Source organism: Thamnophis sirtalis, unplaced genomic scaffold (assembly GCF_051295495.1).
Source record: "Thamnophis sirtalis isolate CommonGarterSnake01/CBP01778 unplaced genomic scaffold, rThaSir2_p1.2 scaffold_6, whole genome shotgun sequence".
Classification (NCBI taxonomy): Eukaryota; Metazoa; Chordata; class Lepidosauria; order Squamata; family Natricidae; genus Thamnophis; species Thamnophis sirtalis.
In genome coordinates, this window is record NW_028261386.1 from 99,296,096 (window position 1) to 99,316,821 (window position 20,726).

Consider the following 20,726-nt stretch of genomic DNA (forward strand, 5'->3'; position numbering starts at 1 on the left):
CCAGTGACGAAGCCACAGCCGCCGCTGTGAAGTGACATTGATGCCAATGCTCTAGAGGCAAATTTTGCAGTGTTCAATGAGGCATCTGCCGAGTATTCCACAGCCGTAATGATCTTGCTGAGGTCATGCTTCCACCGGGATCCCCCGGCGGGAGGCCTAGCCCTCAGCTGTCTGAGCCAAAGAAGGGACGCCATGATGAAGAAAGAGGCCGAGGTGGATGCGCTGATAGTCCAGGTGGCCGCCTGGTGGGTCTTATGGCAGGCCTTCTCAGAACATTTATCCTCCGCCTTTAGACCTTCCAGGAGGTCTGCTGGCAGGTTCAAGGTCGATGTTAAGGAAACCACTGGAGCATCCACCTCGGTCAGTTTCAGCACATCCACCATTTTACCCTCCATGGAATAAAGGGATTTATCCACTCTGCTAGGATTGGTCAAGGTACCAGGCTGAACCCACTCTCTGGACTACGTCCCAAAACAGATCTGGAACTGGAATTAGCTCCTGAGTGGGAGCAGTCTCCTTGAACAGACCTTCTTTGGGATCCTTGGTAGAAGAGGATGCAGCAGCTGTAACCTTAGGGGTAGAACCTAAGTCGGTAGCCATCTTGGCCTTATGCAATATGGACCTAAACAATGTTGGTTTGAACAATCCTGTAAAGGCTGGCTTGTCAGGAGGCAAATCCTCATTCTCAAACAATTCAAAACTTCCAGCCTCCCCCCATCCTAAGACTGACTCCTCTGTGGCGACCAAAGTGTCCGGAGAGGCTGGAGCCTGAGCCTGAGTGGAACTCGAGGTTCACTTAGACCTGGGGGTCCCAAATGCCCCCGCTTCCCTGTGCTTAATGCCTTCAGCGATCCCTTGGGATATGGCAATGGTGATGACCTCCTTCATCTCTGCGGACAAGGCCGAACCTTTGTCCTCCCTAGGCCGAGGCCTAGCTGGACCAGGCCCGCCCTGATGCCTCTCTGAGCTGGACCTCTCCTCAGCAGGGAGGAGACCTTGGAAGGGCCCCAGCTCCTCCCTGACAGAGGAGCTAGGGGAATCGGGGTAACCCCAGGATGCATCTGGGGAATCACCCCCAGATCTTTCGTCTATCTGCTGCCCTGGAAGGAGTGGGAGTCCTGCATTTCCCCATGCCATGTGGGCAAGCCCACCTCGTGGCTCATGTTCACCAGAGACTCTTGTGGTTATGGGGCCTTAACCTCAACAGCCCCGCCTGGTTGGGAACCTTCCCTGGCCCTGTCACCAGTCCCAGAAGTCCCCAGGGAGGCTTCTCTCCTTTACTTCCTACAGGCACCCTTCCCTCCTTTACTTCCCTTGGTTTGAGGGGATAGCTTGCTGCGTTTACCGGAGGGTCCTGCCTGCACCTCCTGTGCCTCCTTGCCATTGTCTGCCATGATGTTCTACACAGACAGGAACTTTCACTTCAGCAGCTGGGCACTGGGCACCCTGCCAGCTGGCAAAGGTGTGCCCGCAGACCAAACGGGGAGGATAGGGCCACCCAAAGGCCGGATTCCCTCCTCCTGCCTCCCTCGGAGACTCCAAGCAGTGGGGAACAGGAAGGCAGGCCTGGCCGGTGCCCTGGACAAGGCCCGCTTTCCTGGCGGTGGTCTGCAGCTGAGGGGCTTAACAAGGTCCTCTTCCTTGGTCCGACGGCACACAACTGCTCCCTCCGTCCATGAAGCTCAACCAAAATGGTGGCCGATATGTGCGTAGCCGCAAGCAAAAGCATGCAAACTACAAAAATGGCCGCCGCCTTTCCCAGGCAAGAGGAACACCGCCGCTCTCGCCGGAGTGCTCAAGCTCACCGTGCGAGCTCACGAAGGCCCAGTGGGGATCAGCACCATTCAGGAAGCTTCCCAATGTCCCCTTGCTGACCAGCCCTCGCCGGACAAGCGACCTCTCGTTCCTGCCCACGTGAGACCAGCAGGTGAAGAAACGGCCCGGAGCCCTGTCAGCACATAAACTACCTGTAAGTCGATCTTCCGATCCTCATAGAACACCTGAAACAAAAAACTGAAGCAAAACTTTAATCTCAACTAAATGCAACCAATTTAGACTATATAGCTAACGTGGGGAGTCCAGTTATCTGTTCTAGGACTGGAGCGCTCCCCAGAACAGTCCAAACGGGCGGACTGAGTTTCTTAAACTGAATAATGGAGGCAAAGGGAGGCATGGCCAAGAGCAAAAACTCACTCAGTCCTAGGGCAGATAGACTGTGTTAACCCATGCTTGGACTCTCCAAGCAGCGCACTGGAGAAAAAATAGGGTTATTGTTTTAGTATATGAAGGCACTTACTTGGCTCAGCTTATTTACATAAAAAAATATTTAACTATTTTATATAGAAAATCTGTACAAGGTGGAAAAATACAAAAATTATGAAATCATTCTAGTGTAAATATTGGTTCCTGCTTTTTCTTAAAATTCTTCTTGCCTAAAAGCAGATATGAAAAATTATTGAGGGAATAGATTTTATTAAAAACACATAAACACATTCATTATCATGCTGTCTTACAATTTAGAAAGATGCAGCAATTTTATGCCCATTTAAAGTGGAAAAAGTATGGCTGTGCAGGCTTCTGAAAATAAAGAAATGCTCTAGAATATGCCAAGGATTAAAGGGGCACTAATGCTGCATTGGTTTGCAAGTCCTTAAAACAGCTACACTTTATTCTGGAATCAATCATACAGCTTCTGCACAAAAATGCATTTCATTTGAAGAAGTGCAGAGTTGCCTGCTTCAAAAATCTGTGTAGTATTTTTAAAAGAAACATTGTAGCAGTTTACTGTTTATTTAAAACCAAAATGGGCAACCATCTGAACATAAACTACATTTAACACGTGATCTAATTTTATACAACCCCCAACATGTGTTATTTTCCTTTCTCTCCTTTTCCAAGTGATTCATGGAAAACAAAGAGTACCAGCAGGTTGAAACTAGGATGCCTGTCACAGATTGTGGTGTTTATATTGTTCTCTCTTTCATGTCCTGCACAGCTTAGTCTTTCCAAAGAGGTATTCAAATTCTTTTCTCTACCCATATTCCTCACCCACACAATATTCATAATTTCAGGCATGTCCCTATACAAGCCTGCAAGCAAGCATTATTACTACAAAGCAAATTGACAGTCCTACCACCTTTACACCAGTTAGCATTTGAATTTTTGAACATTCCAACTGCTGTTGAACAATAAAATCATAGTCACATTCTCTGATTTAATACATAGAATAATAAGGTTGGAAACGACCTTGAATATCTTTTAGCCCAACCTCCTGTTCAAGGCAGAACTTAATTTACCTAATTAATGCATTTTGTAGGTGCTCAAAAGCATCTTGTTTCAGTTTTTTGAATATGCTACCAGTTTAAAAGTATCATGGAAATAATCAATTGAACCAATTTCTTTCCCTTTCTAATCAAAGTGTAGAAATGTCTAATAATCGTTAACAATGTTAACAAACCAAAGGTCCTTTTACAAAAGGCATTGGGACTTCGCTTTTCATATCTCATCCAAGAGGCTTCTTCAGTTCGGACCATGGATGAGAAGCGAAAGATCTTCAGGGGAAAAACAAAATGCAGCTGCCTTTTGAAAAAGCCCCTTTGGGCTAACCATGACCTGGATGGCCGAGAATCTCCAAAGCCATTAAGCGTTAACAACAGGATTTCTTAAGTAACACATGCTTAAATAATGCCAAAAGCTCTGTGGCCAATCAGTTCAAAGTGGAGTTTCTCAATAAATGTGCTTCGGCAGGATGAATCCAGTGGTCGTACGAAGTCCAATTCAGTTCAGTTCCCGTTCCTGTTCCCACATACCTATTGTGTGCCTATCTTAGTACCTCTTTCTTTTCGTTATACCCTACGATAACACCACGTCTCCTCCTTTTGCGCTATTCAGTATCTCTCCTTATCCCAACAGTTAGGCTAGACGACGGAGGGTGTCCCTGTTATTATGGGATACACAGTCCTCCAGCGCCTCCTTTGAAGAAGCTCGGGTCTCCCACCGCTCAACACTCCCTACTCCGAGACCAGCCTTCAAATGCCGCAGCGGAGGACGCTTAAGAAAAAAAAAAACACGGCTCCTGTTTTTATTCAAAAGCAACGACGTCAACTTTTAGAACGCTCGCTAGAAAAGTTGGTGGAGGGGGGGGGGGCGGAGGGCAGGAAAGCGCCGAACTTAAGCCGCGCCGCAGTCCCATAACGGAGGCGGAAAGAAGAAAAAGCGACCACCGTCCATAACAGTATTTCCCAACCGTGGCAACTTGAAGATGTCTGGACTTTAACTCCCAGAATTCCCCAGCCAGCCAGCTGATGGTGTAGACAGCTGGCTGGCTGGGGAATTCTGGGAGTTAAAGGCCAGACATCTTCAAGTTGCCAAGGTTGGGAAACACAGATCTATATGGAGATTCTCAGTCATGGTTGTCCCAAAGGAGCTTTTTTTCAAGAGGCAACTGGATTTTCTGGGTTTTTTTTTCTCCTTTCCTTTGAAGACTTTCACTTCTCATCCAAGAAATGAGCTGAAGGAACTTCTTGGATGAGAAGCGTCTTCAAAGAAAATAACAACAACCAGAAAGTCCAGTTGCCTCTTGAAAAGCAGCCACCATTCTCCAATGAGGGTTTTGTGGAGGCAGCTTATAATTCACTAGCTTGGCTTCAGTGGCATCCCAGGCGTGAAAAGCTGTTGGAAGGGTGAAATAACTGTGAATGGGAAATAGCAGGAGGTTTTGAAAGCTTCCTTTCAATGTTGAGCCTGAGTGAAATTGCAAGGTCGGAGTGAACTCGGTTGTAAAATCCGTCTTTCTAGGCGTTGCTGCTGCTAGTACCATATCAAGCCTGTCATAAGAATGATGGCGTAGACACCCAGCCGGAGGGTAGCACGAACCTGACAAATGGTCAAAGTGGGACATAAAATAAAGTTCTGACTAGCAATAATATTCCACAAGAGTAATTTTTAGTTCCATTTCTGGAGAGCCACCAAGATATTTAAAGTCATAAACAGTCATCAACTACTATTTCTCAGTCGCCCCCTTCCCCACATTTCTATTCTTGCAGTGGGGATAATCATGAACTATATTGCAAAGCTGTGGGTAAATTGTTTACTTTTATCTGGAGCTTCTTGGGATGATAGAAATGGACAACGACAAAGCAATTTCTTAAGTGCACACACTGCCTTTATAAAAAGCCCAACAAAATCTTTTTGAGAGGCTGCTTTGTACAGTCACAGTTGTGCTGAATGCCTCTTTCCCTTTCACCACCATGTAAGCAGTGCAAATGCTGCAGGTATACAGGAGGTTCTCAACTTACAACAGTTCATTTAGTGACCGAAGTTACAGTGGCACGCAAAAAAGTGACATGACCATTTTCCACACTTACGACTTGCAGCATCAACATGGTCATGTGATTTACATAGATACCTGACAGCTGGTTCAGATTTATGACAGTTGCTGTGTCCCGGCATCATGCGATCCATCCTTTTGCGACCTTCTGACAAGCAAAATCAGTGGGGAAGCCAGCTTCACTTAACAACCATGTTACTAATTTAACAACTGCAGTGATTTACTTCAGGAAAAGTAGTAAAATCAGGCAAAACTCACTTAACAGATTTTTCACTTTACAAACACAGTTGAGTCCCGAATTTATGTTGCTAAGTTTAGGGCTACCTATACATGTGTAGCCAAGAAGCTCCCTCTGTAGATAATCAGCTTGTCAATTGAGAAATATGTCCTAATTATGTGCAAGTATTTGGTAGCACTTGTGGCAGATTGGCCGAAATGTGCTCAAACTGATCCAATCTTATCATTTACAGAAAACACTGCATGTGACATGGTGGGCAGGCTGGACTCAATTCTACATTTTCTCTGTATTACTGAAAAGGTGTTATGTGAGTGTCTTTGTTCACCAAAGCCATGATGGGCAACTGAGATCAATATTTGTGGGCCCAACTGTGATATACAGAAGGCTTTATACAATATAGGATGTAGGAAGAGTACATGATAAATGGCATGGATTAACATATGGAATGGAAAAAAGAAGGGGGAAGGATGTAATGTTTCTGATTGAAAGTGGTCTGATCTTGTGGAGCAGAGTTGATGTGGTGGCATGGTGGTTAGAATGCAGTATTTGCAGGCTCTACTTCTGCTGATTGCCGGCTGCCAACAGTTCGGCAGTTTGATCCTGACCGGCTCAAGGTTGACTCAGCCTTTCATCCTTCCATGGTCAGTAAAATGAGGACCCAGATTGTTGGGGGCAACATGCTGACTCTGTAAAGTGCTTAGAGAGGGCTGTAAAGCATTGTATATAAGTCTAAACGCTATTGCTATTATTAAACTGATTCCCTGACAGCTTACAGAAGGCAGTAATAATTTAACAACAGTTAAAGCATCTACATACAGTAAGCTATAATCCATACATTTGAAAACTCTAATGAAGATATAGACTTAATATATAAGTGTGTGCTTTGCACAAAAATAACCAATGATGATCTTTATACTACAGGTGTCAAACTTGCAGCATCACATGGTCATCATGTGACATTTTGCGATGTTTCCCTCTTCTTGGAGCTGAGTGGGCGTGGCCTGTGTGTGATACATCTGTCCCGCAGGCCGCCAGTTTGACACCCATCTTATACATATATGTAGTTGCATTATAAGTCACATTGTCTCATACTCGAGATGCAATCCTGTGTTGTGTGCAGTACTCAAAATATGTCCCACTGAACTAAGTAGAACATTTTATTAGGTGAATTGATATAGTACAACTTTAGTATTCCCTAGGAAGCTTGGACCACAGCTTCAGGGACACTTCATTCTCAACATGTGACCTGGAGCATATAGAAAATGCAGTGCAATACCAGAAAAGCTTTAAAAATTTCAGTGATGTAATTATATCACTACATGTAATTACGGAACTAGCTTAGGGCCTTTCAAATACCACTGGCTTAGTACTTGGTATTAACTGAGCCACTATAATCACAGCTTATGGCTTGATAGGAAAAGTGAATTTGGCCACAGAATGCAATGGAAACTTCTGACTTCATACTGAACTTCAGTAGATCCATCTTTTCCTAATACTTAATACCTAATGAAAGTATGCTGTATAAAACTCGATTATTTTTTGTGAGTCCTTTGCAGTTATTCTTCTCATATTTACCATCTAACTACAATGAATAGTAGTTTAGGTAGGAATAGATCTTTGAAAGTACTATTTATAAAAGGAGAAAATGGAATGAAAACACAATGTCTGCAAATCTCAACACATTTTTTTTTTGTTTTAGGTAGGGACTCTTGTTAAACAGTATTTATCCCACATGACTCCAACCCACCAAAGCCCATCACAACACTAGTAACAGTTGCATGGACGTCAGCAACCGTAGTTGTATTAATTCATGAAAAACTATATAAATTCATTGTTGGCTTCACCAACTAAAGTGGCAAAAAAGTACACGCAAGTGTTACCTTCTCTAGAACTCAGTCTACCACAGAAACAAGATTTGGGGGGGGGAGGGGAGCCCAAAATTTAAATGTTCACAATGTTTCCACCATAAGTGCTTGTATGGAAAGGAATCACTTTGTTATTTAATATACTCAACAAGTAGAAAGCAGACTGAAACTAAAGCAGCCTTTCCTACTAATACCTTCCTCAACTGCTTGGCTATAATTCATATGAATTACAAATATCATGGCCTAACAAGCCAGTGGTGGAAGGCAACCTTAAAAATAAACTGCAAATCACAACCAATTTCAGTTTACTGATAGTAATTGGAATAATTTTAATTCAAAACAAAATACTTCAAAAGTTGTCAGTTTTTATTAAGGTGCACTAAGATGCTCAAAAAAATGGCCAAGGATTAATATAACTAAATCACAGATAATATATTGCTGAGTATCAATTAAAATTCTTGTACAAAGCTTATTAGTAAACACTGTATTTCTATATGTATTTAAACATAAGCATAGCCATATATGATATACAGACCACTTAGGTTTTATAACTTAAGGTGTCTAGAAGCAGGCTAAAGAAGGTTCATACTCAGCATTAAAAGACAAGGATGTATGTGTTCCTTGTGCATTGATTTTATATCCTTTTTCGAGCCAGTTATACCACCTATTCCATATCTTGTGGTACTGTTTCCTCTCTATCTCTTAGTTCCATCGTAAACATAATGAAAAGAGATGGCATATACTTAGAAAGCAATAGAAATGGGAATATTGTATATAGATGTATATATTGTAAAAATGAGAAAGTAGGAAACAAAGAATATGTATAAGATAATAGAATGGAAAATGGTAAACCCGAAATCAGAAAAAAGAAATACCGATAACGGAAAGCTGTAAAAGTATAATTGTGATTTTAATGTTTAGAAAATGTCAAATAATACTTAAAAAAAATAAAAGACAAGGATCACAAAGAGAATTATTTTAAATAAAGGACTGTTATCACAGAACTTTTAAGTTTTTTGGAAATATTTTTATTTTGCATTCACCTGTGTTTCAAAGAAAAAAAACATGCTAATAATCATTTATAATTTTCATTAAATTAAACAAAATGGTAACAATGTTTTAATGTATATAAAAATAGGTTTAAAGTTAAGGCTCATATTTCAGCGGCAATATTCAGAAGTACTTAGCAATCTTGGCCACAAAACTAAACACTTAAAGCTGCAAAAAAGGTCAACTTGCTAGAAATCCTGAGGGATTCATAATTCAGAACATGTAATATACCTCAAGTTAGGTATTCTATTGCCATTTTGAGAATTTTGAGAATTATGCCCTGTCAACTAAAATAACTTCAGTAGCTAAAAGATAAATTATACTGAAAACTGAGTCAACAAAATAGCAACCTTGCTGAATTTTCTTACTTTCTTCAGCTAAAAAAACCTAGATAGTTGCCATAACATCAAACCATGTCTGCCATTCTTCATATACTTTATGGATTTCTTCCCTTATGAAAGTTTATAAATCAAATGGTGGTGTGTCTGTCGCCTGCAACAGACATCTCTCTGGGACCTAACTACTACCTTAGTTGAACTAGTCAGCAGTATTAAACTCCATTCTTTGCGAGCTTAAAATCTTTCCCCTCTCCAGCTTTCTTGGGTTGTTTTATTTTTTCTCTTGAAATAAAAGGCACGATTTGTGAGGGGTATTTCAAAAGATTGATTGTCTTAAAATACAGTCTACAAAGGTCGACAGTCCCACCATTTAAGATTTCTGCTCTCTACTCATGCAACATCCTCTAGGTAATCTGCTTCAAAGCTTAACTGAGAAACAGTGAAGTCTTGTGTGAGGTCTTCAAGCTAGAAAGAAAAAAAAAAAGGAAAATTACTAATATTAAAATTTAGATTAATGTATGTTGTCTGTTAAATACATTATTTTTGTTTAAAAAAGGCTGTATCAGAAACTTTAGGAAACATACAGTGCAAAATATATATACAATAATACAATAGCAGAGTTGGAAGGGACCTTGGAGGTCTTCTAGTCCAACCCCCTGCCTAGGCAGGAAACCTTATACCATTTCAGACAAATGGCTAACCAACATCTTCTTAAAGATTTCCAGAGTAGGAGCATTCACAACTTCTGGAGGCAAGCTGTTCCACTCATTAATTGTTCTAACTGTTAGGAATTTTTTCCTAGGTTCTAAATTGCTTTTCTCCTTGATTACTTTCCACCCATTGCTTCTTGTTCTACACTCAGGCGCCCTGGAGAACAGCTTGACTCCCTCTTCTTTGCGGCAACCCTTGAGATATTGTAACACTGATATCTGTTATTGAAGAAAGGTCCCGTTCAGAATGTGGCATAATCCAATCTTGATTCAGAGTTTCAGATTAGCTTCAATTTTGCTTTCGAATTGGCAGCGAGAAATAAACTAAACTAAAAGGCTCATACCTATTGGCAGCCATGGTGGTGCAATGGTCAGAGTGCAGTATTGCAAGCTAATTCTGCCCACATTCTGGTTTTGATCCTGACCGGCTCAGGTTGACTCATCCTTCCATCCCCCCCGAGGTTGGTAAAATGAGGACCCAGATTGTTGGGACAATATGCTGACTCTGTGAACTGCTTAGAGAGGGCTGTAAAGCACTGTAAAGCAGTATATAAGTCTAAGCGTTATTGTTATTCTTCAGGTAAGATTATCGTACCCTGCATATCTTGAATATCTGGCCATCAACCACTTCAAATATTGTATTCTGGGACTGGGCTAACTAAATGAAATTCTGTCACTTATAGCCAGGTTTTTCGGTGCAGGTTTTTCCTACTTTGTCAATGGAAGAAGTATGACTAGATTTTGTATTTGTCCCCCTTTTTGCCATGCCTTCTAAAGCAGCGGGGCTTCTTTTTCAAGCACAATATTAGAGCCGTGATGGTGAACACAGGTGGCATATGGAGCCATTTGTCAGGGCGCACAAGTCATTGCCCTGTCAGCTGGCCAGCCTTCTTTTGAGGCCATTTTTCGCCCTCCGGAGCATGCGAAAACTGGCCCTACGGGCAAACCAGAAATCACTTCCAGTTTGCTTGTAGGGCCGTTTTTCGCCCTCCGGAGCCTTCAGGGAAGCCTCCTGAAAGCTCCTGAAGCCTCCGGAGGGTGAAAAACGGACCTATGGGGAACCTGAAGTTCGACTTCCGGGGCCTTCAGGCTTCTCTGAAGGCTCCGGAGGGCAAAAACGGGCCCTATGATCAAACCAGAATGACTTCTGGTTTGTCCATAGGTCCATTTTTTGCTCAAGGAAGCCTCCTGAAGACTCAGGAGGTCGAAAATCGCTTCTACGGACAAATCGGAAGTCACCATTCCCAAACTTCCGGGTTCCCTGTAGGTCCATTTTTTGCCCTCCGGAGCCTTCAGGCAAGCTCCCGAGGCCTCCGGAGGGCGTCGGGGAGAAAGCTGTTTTCGCCCTCCCCAGGCTCCTAGAAAGCCTCAGGAACCTGGGAAGTCCAAAAAAGTCATGGCAAATGTGGGGTGGTGGTGTTGCTGGTCGCGCACATGCGTGCAGGTGGTGGTGGTGTCGCACGCATAGCATTATGGGTGTGGCACGCCAGCGCACGACCCCCCTTGTGCTCCCCCCACTTTTGGCACGGCAGCCAAAAAAGGTTCGCTATCACTGTATTAGAGTATACAGATGATACTTTCATGGTCATTGTTCTCATTAGTTTTCCCCCTATTGCTCATTTTGTTATTTGTGAGCTTTATTAAAAGCTGCAATCGTATAGATCAGTGTTTTTCAACCTTTTTTGTGCAAAGGCACACTTTTTTCATGAAAAAAATCACGAGGCACACCACCATTAGAAAATGTTAAAAAAATTTAACTCTGTGCCTATATTGACTATATATAAAGTGTTTTTCCCACGGCACACCTTACACTATGTCACGGCACACTAGTGTGCCGCGGCACAGTGGTTGAAAAACACTGGTATAGATGACTGCAAAAAACAGTGCATGCATTGTGTTCCCTTTTTCTCTAGCTCTTCCCATTCATGCCAACAGTTATACTAATCAAAGATGAAAAATGTATGGTGGTGTTCAAACTGGAGTTTATTACATTTACGATCCTAAATGAGGATTTGCTTTTTGCTTATAAATTGTGGACTGAAAGAAGTAAAATCAGCTAAGATCTTAGACCTGTGCATCATATTAATATTTGAGTTTCTGATCATTTAGCACTGCTTACACTAATGCAAAAAGCCACACAGAAGCAAACAAATGCAGTCCATATGCATTTGTAACAATTAGTATTTCTGCAATTCCTCCTTTATATTTTTGTACAAACTGGGGACCTGCACAAACAAGTATGGGAACTGCTCACTTATCTTGGAGTAATATTCTCAATTCAGCTACAAAAATATCATCTTCCTTCCCTTTTCTTTACCATATGATTGTCTCAAACCTTTGTTGTTTTAAAACATATCCTATATTGAAATCTGCTAATATTCAATAGCCACCTCATTTATATTTTATTGGGAACAGTTCTGGATCAAAAGCAATATATACTCTGTGTGTGTGTGTGTGTGTGTGTGTGTGTGTGTGTGTGTGTATCAATTTGTGATATTAATTCCTTTGCAAGTAATGGTTTATTTTGCTATATACTACATAGATATATCATCAACCCCAATTAGAGTGTTAAATTAAAGCAAATCATACCTTTTCACTAGTAATGAAGTCTTCTATTTCCATAGAAATATCATCTATTTCTTCACCAATGCTGACTTTGCTTTTCTCTGACCGATGACTGGTGCTATAAAAAAAGTTAAAATATGAAAATTAAATGATCATATTACATAAATATTACTACACTGAAATTTGTCTTGAAACAGTACAATATATGATTTATAACATTACAATAAACATGGAGGCAAAGAACATTTAATCCCATTTATTCTTTTTTGAAACCTCTACAAGAAAAATCTGAAATCCAGAGATATAAGAAGCCAGAAGCATTTATTACACAATAACATAAATCCTTGTGCAATGAAATTTATTATAAAGGATTTATTCCTACATGTAATATTGTGCATATAAAATGATATATAGACTACTTCAAACAAAGTTCATAACTTGGCATCAAATCCAATTTGATATTGATTTACAAATAATTTTGCTCCTAAAAACTCATCTAAGCATTTAATCAGATGCAATGTCAACTGACTTTACAGTTAATGACATATGAATTGCCAGATATCAAAGAATTTATAAAATTAACCAAACTTAAAATTTTATAAAATGTTTAAAATATTAAATATAAAACAAATTTTCAAGCCCCGTTTTTTAAAGTGTAAAGCACTTGAGTAAATTGAATAGTGCTACTGCAGAAAACAATTATAACAATGAAGAGATTTAGGTGAGTTTTCCTGAAAAAAATGATCTCCATTTTGTATTCCTGTGCATAGCATGGTCAAGCAAGATTAGATTTCTAAAAGCAAGCTTTTCCTCCAGCTGCTTCTCTTAATTAGCTATTTCCCCATCCAATTTATCTCAAGTGTTATCTCTCTCCTTTGGAAATACTCAATCATAGCAGGCCTGAAAGGACCAGATAGGTAAAAGGTACTGTTTCACATAACATTTTTGATCATTTCTAGGGAGGAAAATATAAACAATGTAAGCTTAATTAGAAATATGTGAAATTATAAATAGAGTATATCTACTGTAGCGTATAAGCTGGGAAAGTCCTCCTAGGAGTGACCTATCCTTGAATGATGCTATTTATATCCATCTTCCTGAAAATTAATAGTTTTAAATATTTTTCCTCTTACCTGTTGAAATCATCAATATATTCATTTTCCTCTCCTGTTTATAAACAATTAAATGAAGAATTAGAAGCCTTGAAATTGAACCTTTCAATATACATTGATATCTGACATCATTAATAGTTAAGTGTGATTGGAAGATATGGCTCTTTGTCCAGGCTTTGGCTGAGGAACACCCCTGTCTACTTTTTCCTTGTTCCTCTGCGGGATTTTTGTTCTTTTTTTTATGTTGCTGCAGTTTGTATTGTTCTGTTTTAAAATGTTTTTAATAATTGTGAATCGCCTATAGTCATGGAGAGTCAGGCAGCATATACGGTAAATGTAATATTTTAATATATATTATTATAAAACACAAATATTTTTTGAGAAAAATAATGAAGTTTGAGAATAACATGTTTAATGTATAACGCTTACAGGTAATCCTTGATTTATAACCAATTGCTTAGCAACCATTAAAAGTTAGGATAGACTCCCAGAAGGCATTTATAACCTAATTTTAAAGTTCCAATGGCTGGCTCTCAGTCATCTGGTTGCACCAGCCTGCATTTACAATCATCTGCAGTATCTCATGACATCTATGACATTTTTGCCAAAATCTTACATTTATTTCCAGTTTTTGGGAAAAATGCTCCATAGAAAATAATGGGTTTGCTTAACACCTGCAGCATTTCCTTAACACCTGCAGAATCAGTTGACAACTATGGTTATTTGCTTAATAACCACCTCAAAAAAGGTAATAAAATCAAGTCTGCCACACGGTGACCCATTTTATGAACATCATTATTTAACAACCATAATGAGCAGTATCCATTACATCTGTTAATCGAGGACTATCTGTAAGGGCAAACCATACTAATTCCTAGAAAAAACATTCTGCAACTACATATTCAAATGTTAACTGTACTTCTGCAGACAAGCTACTTGCCTAGTTCAAGTGATCCGAGTTTAGAATTCACCATCTTTACATCTTTCAAAACTGAATTTGCATCTGAAAAATAAAAATTAGATTAAAATGATGCTTGCATTTTACGTAAACCTGTTAATCAAAGTAAGAGTTTGAAAACATTATTAATATTAAATCCTATTTTAGGTTAATATATTGCTATTATGACTGGTAATGGGAACAGAAATCGATCTTTTACTTCCCTTTTCTCTACATTTGTAAAAATCTATTCCAGAAGGGGTTTGTGAATCTTTTTAAACAATGGGAATTGTTCAAACTGGACAGTGATCTTTGCTTGCTCTTTACCACCTGCACTGTTTGGGTGTGGAGAGCTGTAGTGGTAGAAAAAGAGAACCTACAAAAGGATTTTTCAAACATTTCAGGCTGCACAATGTGTTAAATAAAAAATAATAATCCTGGAAACTTTAATCTAGGCAAAGCGCTAATGACAGAGCTGCATGAACTTTTTTCCTCTTTAAGTTTATCACAGAATCCTATCAAGTTCTCATGGAACCCTAAGGTTCTGCAGAACGCAATCTGAAAAACCTGGCCTAGAAAAGGGACTTTTTATGCGTACAAAGACTTGTGAAAAAGAGTTTATATGTGAATGGAAATTGGAGAATTAGCATCAGAGAAACAGAAGGGAAATTATATTGGATGAACTTTTACCCATTGGGATTTCTTTTCTGACTGGTGGTATAAGGCCTCAAACCTGCTTGCTTAGGACTATCCATTCCTGCTTTTGGAAGGGTAGTATGCAGTGGGAATGGGAAAGAAGAAGGAATCCTAATGCATAAGTCAAAATCCACTCATGTCTTTGGGTACATCTAAAGGACAAATAGTACATTTTTGCTATCCCATTTTTAACACTTAACTTGGCTTTTGGAGGAAAGCTACCGTATTTTTCGGAGTATAAGATGCTCCAAAGTATAAGACGCACCTAGATTTTGGGGAGGAAAACAAGGGAAAAATATCTGCCTCTCAGCAATTTGCCTGCTTGCAACAAACAGTACAGACAATATACACTGTTTGTAGTGTTATATTTCAGACTATACTTGTGCAGATGCTGTTAAAATAGTTCTTCTCTGCTATTTAAAAGAATAGCACTTTTTAAAACAATAGCATGGGGCCTCTTCAGATCAAGCATTTATTTTGTTAAATTGTGTAGAATAATAATAAATCAGTCTTTAAAAACAAGTCTAATAATTTGAACATTCTATAAGCATTTATAGTTGTTGACTTACCTCCTTGCAGCAAACAACCTGATAAACACAAGAAAAAAAATCTGCTGTGGAGCAAACAGCAAGTTTCACTTTCAATTTCTCCCGATCATCAGCGGTTACAGGCTGCAGGGATTGCTATAGCTTATTCAAACCTCCGCAAGCCCGTTTGCTACAGAGGTAAATTGGAGGCAGAGACCAAAGGGTTGGGGCCAGTGAGTGGGGCTACATTCAGTGTATAAGACACACCCAAATTTTCACCCTCTTTTAGGGGCGGGGAAGGTGCGTCTTATACTCTGAAAAATAGGGTACTTCAGTTCATCAATGAAACAATACATCTTGTTGCCAGCTATCAGTTCTGTATTTTTGGAATGCATTAGCTATCACAGGTCATGTGTATCCCATTCTCTCACTTTTCTTATAAAATAGGAATGACAAATGGTTTAACATCTGATCATGTAACACAAGCTAACCATGAAACTTAGGCCAATTCCGATTATATTGTGTTTAGTACAGCCAAGATATCTATGTAAAATACTTACTTTCAGACTTCTTTAATGGAGGTACTTCACTCAAAGAATTCAGACCACTCTTTATGGGTAATGAATCAGAAAGAGATGCAACATTTGCTGCTTTGTTGTAATCATTTTTCCTTTAATAAAAAGAGGTGGCGAATGCAATCATCAGCCAACTACTTCAGCATTCACTTACTAATACAATATGACAACTAGCAAAATGAATAATGATTTTTGCTACAAAGTGAGGAATGCAAAGTTCTGTATTTATTTCTTACTTAATCTCAGAAGATTCTTTAAAACAGTTATGTTACAGAATTATTGATCACCAACATCAATAATTCTATGAAAAAAGAGATTATATTGTAAGGAGCATACATAGAAACACATCAGAGGTGGTATTCAGCAGGTGCTGACCAGTTCTGGAGATCCGGTAGCAGAAATTTTGAGTAGTTTGGAGAGCCGATGAATACCACCCCTGACTGCCCCCACTCCATCTATTCTCTGCCTCCCAAGTCCCAGCTGATCGGGAGGAAATGGGGATTTTGCAGTATCCTTTCCCTGCCATGCCTACCAAGCCATGCCACGCCCACAGAATCGGTAGTAAAAAAAATTGAATCCCACCACTGAAGCCCACATGCAGTACACAAAATTGTAACTGATTTTGATATAACAGATCTTTGTAACAGATTTATAAGAGATATAAATCTTGGTATTCACAAAATTTTGGAAGAAACGGTCTCATGAAATTTGTAAGGAACTTTTCCCAAAATCTCAGAAGATATGATGGTGGTTTCAGTCATTATTTTTTGGCACTTGTAAAGATCTCCTATCAGACAGTACAGGCCTATAAGTCAAGCAGACAAGATTAACTGACTTAGTAATATCATCATTCAGTTCTATGATTTTCCAGTCCAATAAGATATCTAATTTTAGATATTCTTTAACAAACAGGGTTTTTTTCTATTGGCAGCTAGGTATGCAACCACATGTTTACATTTCATTCACAGATTATGCCATTTCAATTCTAGTTGGAGATAACAAGGGCTACCTTAAAAAAAAGATTTAGGGAGAATAGTGAAAATAGGAAGCAGAGAAGGTCTCTCTAAAAACATTCCCCATACACATGTACTGCAGGTAAACACATCTCAAGGAGTGGTCTAGTGGTAATAGCATCCAGAATTTTGCACAATAGTTTCATTTAAAAAAATATACAAAGTCACTAGCTTTGTGGATCATATTTTCCACTCAAGTCATTTTGCTTTTCTCCTTTAAACCAAACTGCCATCATATCAAGATAATTCCCCAATTATTTGCTCTACATTCTCATTTGAAAAAGTGAACTGAGATTCCAATATAGTTATAACCAAAAAGATGCCACTTACTCTTATTTGTTCAGACTCTTCCTCTTTTTTAATAGCTGGCACAGGCATCTGACATTCTGGTTTTTCTCTGTCAAGTTTCAAAGTTACTTGACTCTTACATTCGTCCAGGAGATGTGATGACTGAGCCTGGACAGCATCATACTGGATAATTTGTTTTCTGCTGGGGGGAAAACACACCCTAACTATACGAATATCATATGATCTGGAAAACAAGCATTCACCAATGGCTCCCCCCCCCCATTTAATTATGAATGGCTGGAATTTGAATAAACAGGGTCAGCAATATTTCATCATCCATGTAAAATAAAACACAAGAAAAAAAGATATAAGGGCAAATGCCAGAAAGTTATCAGATACCCTTTGCTTAAAAAAAAAAGTTCCAAGAACATTTAAATGTCCAATCACCATCCACTGATAATGTAATAAGGTATACACATAAAGACAGACAAAGCACAGACAAATCGACCATCAACATTTACATATAGATAAACATCTACAATTACAACACAATCATTTACAAAATACATCTACAAAAGATACCACTAAAAGCCAAACAAAAAGAACGAAACACCTCTTCACTAGCAATCAATACCCAGTAAGCAGAGAATAACACTAGATTAACACTAGAACCAACAATCAAGAAGTAAACCATATTGCAATCAAGAAACTACCAAGTCAGACAAACATGGTAACAGTAAACAACAATATAATCAAGGAACCACCAAGATCACACCCACCCACATTGACAGGGCAAGCCATTAGTAGATAACATGAGAACCAGCCACCCTCATTCCCTTTTGGCACTGATTATATTACCTGGTTTATTACTTAAATGTTACCTAATAAAAACAATCAAATTCAGACAACACCCTGGACCAATGGTGGGTTTCAAAATTTTTTAGAACCTCTTCTGTAGGTGTGGCCTGCTTTGTGGGAGTGGCTTGCCAGCCAAGTCACCGAGTGGGGGGAATGGCTTGGCAGTCATGTGACTGGGTGGGCATGGCCACCTTGTAAAATGGTGAAACTCACTTAACAAAGCTCTTGCTTAGCAACTAAAATGTTGACTCAGAAACTGGCATTGAAAGCACACAAATCTTAAAGCTGTCAAGTTACAAGACCCCTACACCCCTAACCCTTTAGAAAAAAACCCTCAGGAGTGTTCAAACTTGACAGCTTTAAGACTTATGGACTTCAACTCCCAGAATTCCTCCTCCAGTCATGTTGGCTCAGGAACCCTGGCACTGAAGTGTGCAAGTCTTAAAGCTGTCAAGTTACAAAACCCTTCCCCCTCCAACCTTTTAGAAAAAAAAACCCCAGGGGCATTCAAACTTCACAGCTTTAAGACTTGTGGACTTCAACTCCCAGAATTCCTCTTCTCGCTCTTCATTTGATGATGTGCGGCGGGGGAGGGAGCTGGAACCGGTTCTAAATGGCACTGTAGATTTGTGGAATCTCTTCTATAGAAGAGGTTAAAACTGGCAGGAATCTACCCCTGCCCTGGATCCACAGTTCCTTGATCTACAAATATTCTCTTCCATCAGAGACAAAACTGCATATCAACTATACAAACAATAATTTGGACATTCATCCTTGTCTTGAAATTTAATTTGGCCTTCATCAACAACTCAGATAAATTTGGGGATTGCCATATCACAAAAGCAATGTATGAAACTAATAAATCCAATATTTGATTCACCAAGCGCCACTTATACTGCCACAAGGAAGAGGGGAGGCAACCTATTTACCAAAGCACCTGTAGGCAGGACAAGAAATAATAGATGGAAGCTAACCAAGGACAGAAGCAACCTAGAACTAAGGAGAAAATTCCTAACAGCAAGAACAATTAACCAGTGCAAGAAATTGCCTTTGGAAGATTTGTGTGCCTCATCACTGAAGGCTCTTAAGAAGAGACTGGTCAGCCATTTATCAGAAATAATATAAGTCTCTTGTGAGAGCAGGGAATTGGATCAGATGACCTCCAAAATCCCTTCCAACTTACTGTTATTATTATGCACATTGGAAGTGGCTTTGTGGGATCTAAATAAGGATCTCATCAATTGCTTTCAGATCTTTTCTTGGAGATACCAAGAAGTGAATTAGGGACAGTCTAAGAATGTCTACCAGTCTACCAGTCTACCAAGAATGTTTTCTGTCTCTGAATTACAGATCCTCTGGGATAGCTGGATCTCTAAACGGCAGACTGTAAATGCTCAGTTCATAGCCTAAACATATCTAAACAATAACTCTGAAATGACTCCATATTTGCGGTTGTCAGTCTGTTCTAACCCATCACTCTAGATTAGTTGACTTTCAGGAAATGATTAAAGAACAATTTCACTAGGCCTCAAATTGCATTCTTGTGATCCAGGAGGAGAAATACAATCCAGCAATTTCTTCTTATTTTTGTTCAATGTTAAATATATCTGCCTTTATCGCTCTCTACTCTGATAAGTAAATAATAAGGTATGTACTCAGATTTCACATACTTAATCACACATTAAACTCTTCTATTATTCTTCGCATTCACCTACTGTTTTCAGCCTTTGCCATCTGATCTATTTGCTTAACAACAAACATGCAAACAGATAAATATTTCAAATACTAATTTCAGAGTTAGAAATAGGTCTGATGAGATTACAATCCAGAGTGCAAATGTGAAACATTTTACAATTTTTAATCTTTTCTCTTATTCTTTATTATTTCCACCAGTATGTGTTTTTTTCCCCTTGCTAGAGTAACAGAATAACAGAGTTGGAAAGGACCTTAGAGGTCTTCTAGTTCAATTTCATGCTCAAGCAGGAGATGCTATACCATTTCAGATAAATGGTTGTCTAATCTCTTTTATAAATTTATAAATATAAAAGTGCAAATACATGTACACACACACACACACACACACACAAACACAGACACACCAGAAGTGGTATTCAGCAGGTTCAGACCAGTTCTGGAGAACCTCTAGTGGAAATTTTGTATAGTTCGGAAAACCGGTAAAAACCACCTCTGGCTGGCCTCGCCCCCATCTATTCACTGCCTCTCGAGTCCCAGATGATTGGGAGGAAATATGGATTTTTACAATATCCTTCCCCTGCCATGCCCACCAAGCCACGCCACGCCCACAGAACCGGTAGTAAAAAAATTTGAATCCCACCACTCTCTCTCTATCCCTTCTCTCTCACACAGATACATATGCATACACATGCATATGCATATATACAAATATACATAAATAGAGAGAGATGGAGAATGACAAAGGTTTTATACTTCTATCCTAAATAAATCTTCCTAATATTCTTACCTGAGAAAATCCACTGCTTTTGCTTGCTCGTCTTTCATTTGAGCTAACAGAGAGGTTTCTCTGTGGCTGACAGGATCCTCCCATTTGTGTTCTTCTGTCTTGCCCATCTGCTTCTTTGGAGCTTGCTCTAGAAAGAAATTCGT

General features: G+C 39.5%; 1 long non-coding RNA gene across 1 annotated transcript; it reads right to left on the reverse strand.

The window, feature by feature from the left end:
• Positions 1–8,437: 8,437 nt before the first annotated feature.
• Positions 8,438–13,455, reverse strand: LOC148045114 (uncharacterized). Its single transcript, XR_015697175.1, has 3 exons — positions 13,229–13,455; positions 12,120–12,213; positions 8,438–9,285 (listed from the first exon to the last, which is right to left on the reverse strand). It is a non-coding gene; the product is annotated as an uncharacterized LOC148045114 (long non-coding RNA).
• Positions 13,456–20,726: the final 7,271 nt, after the last annotated feature.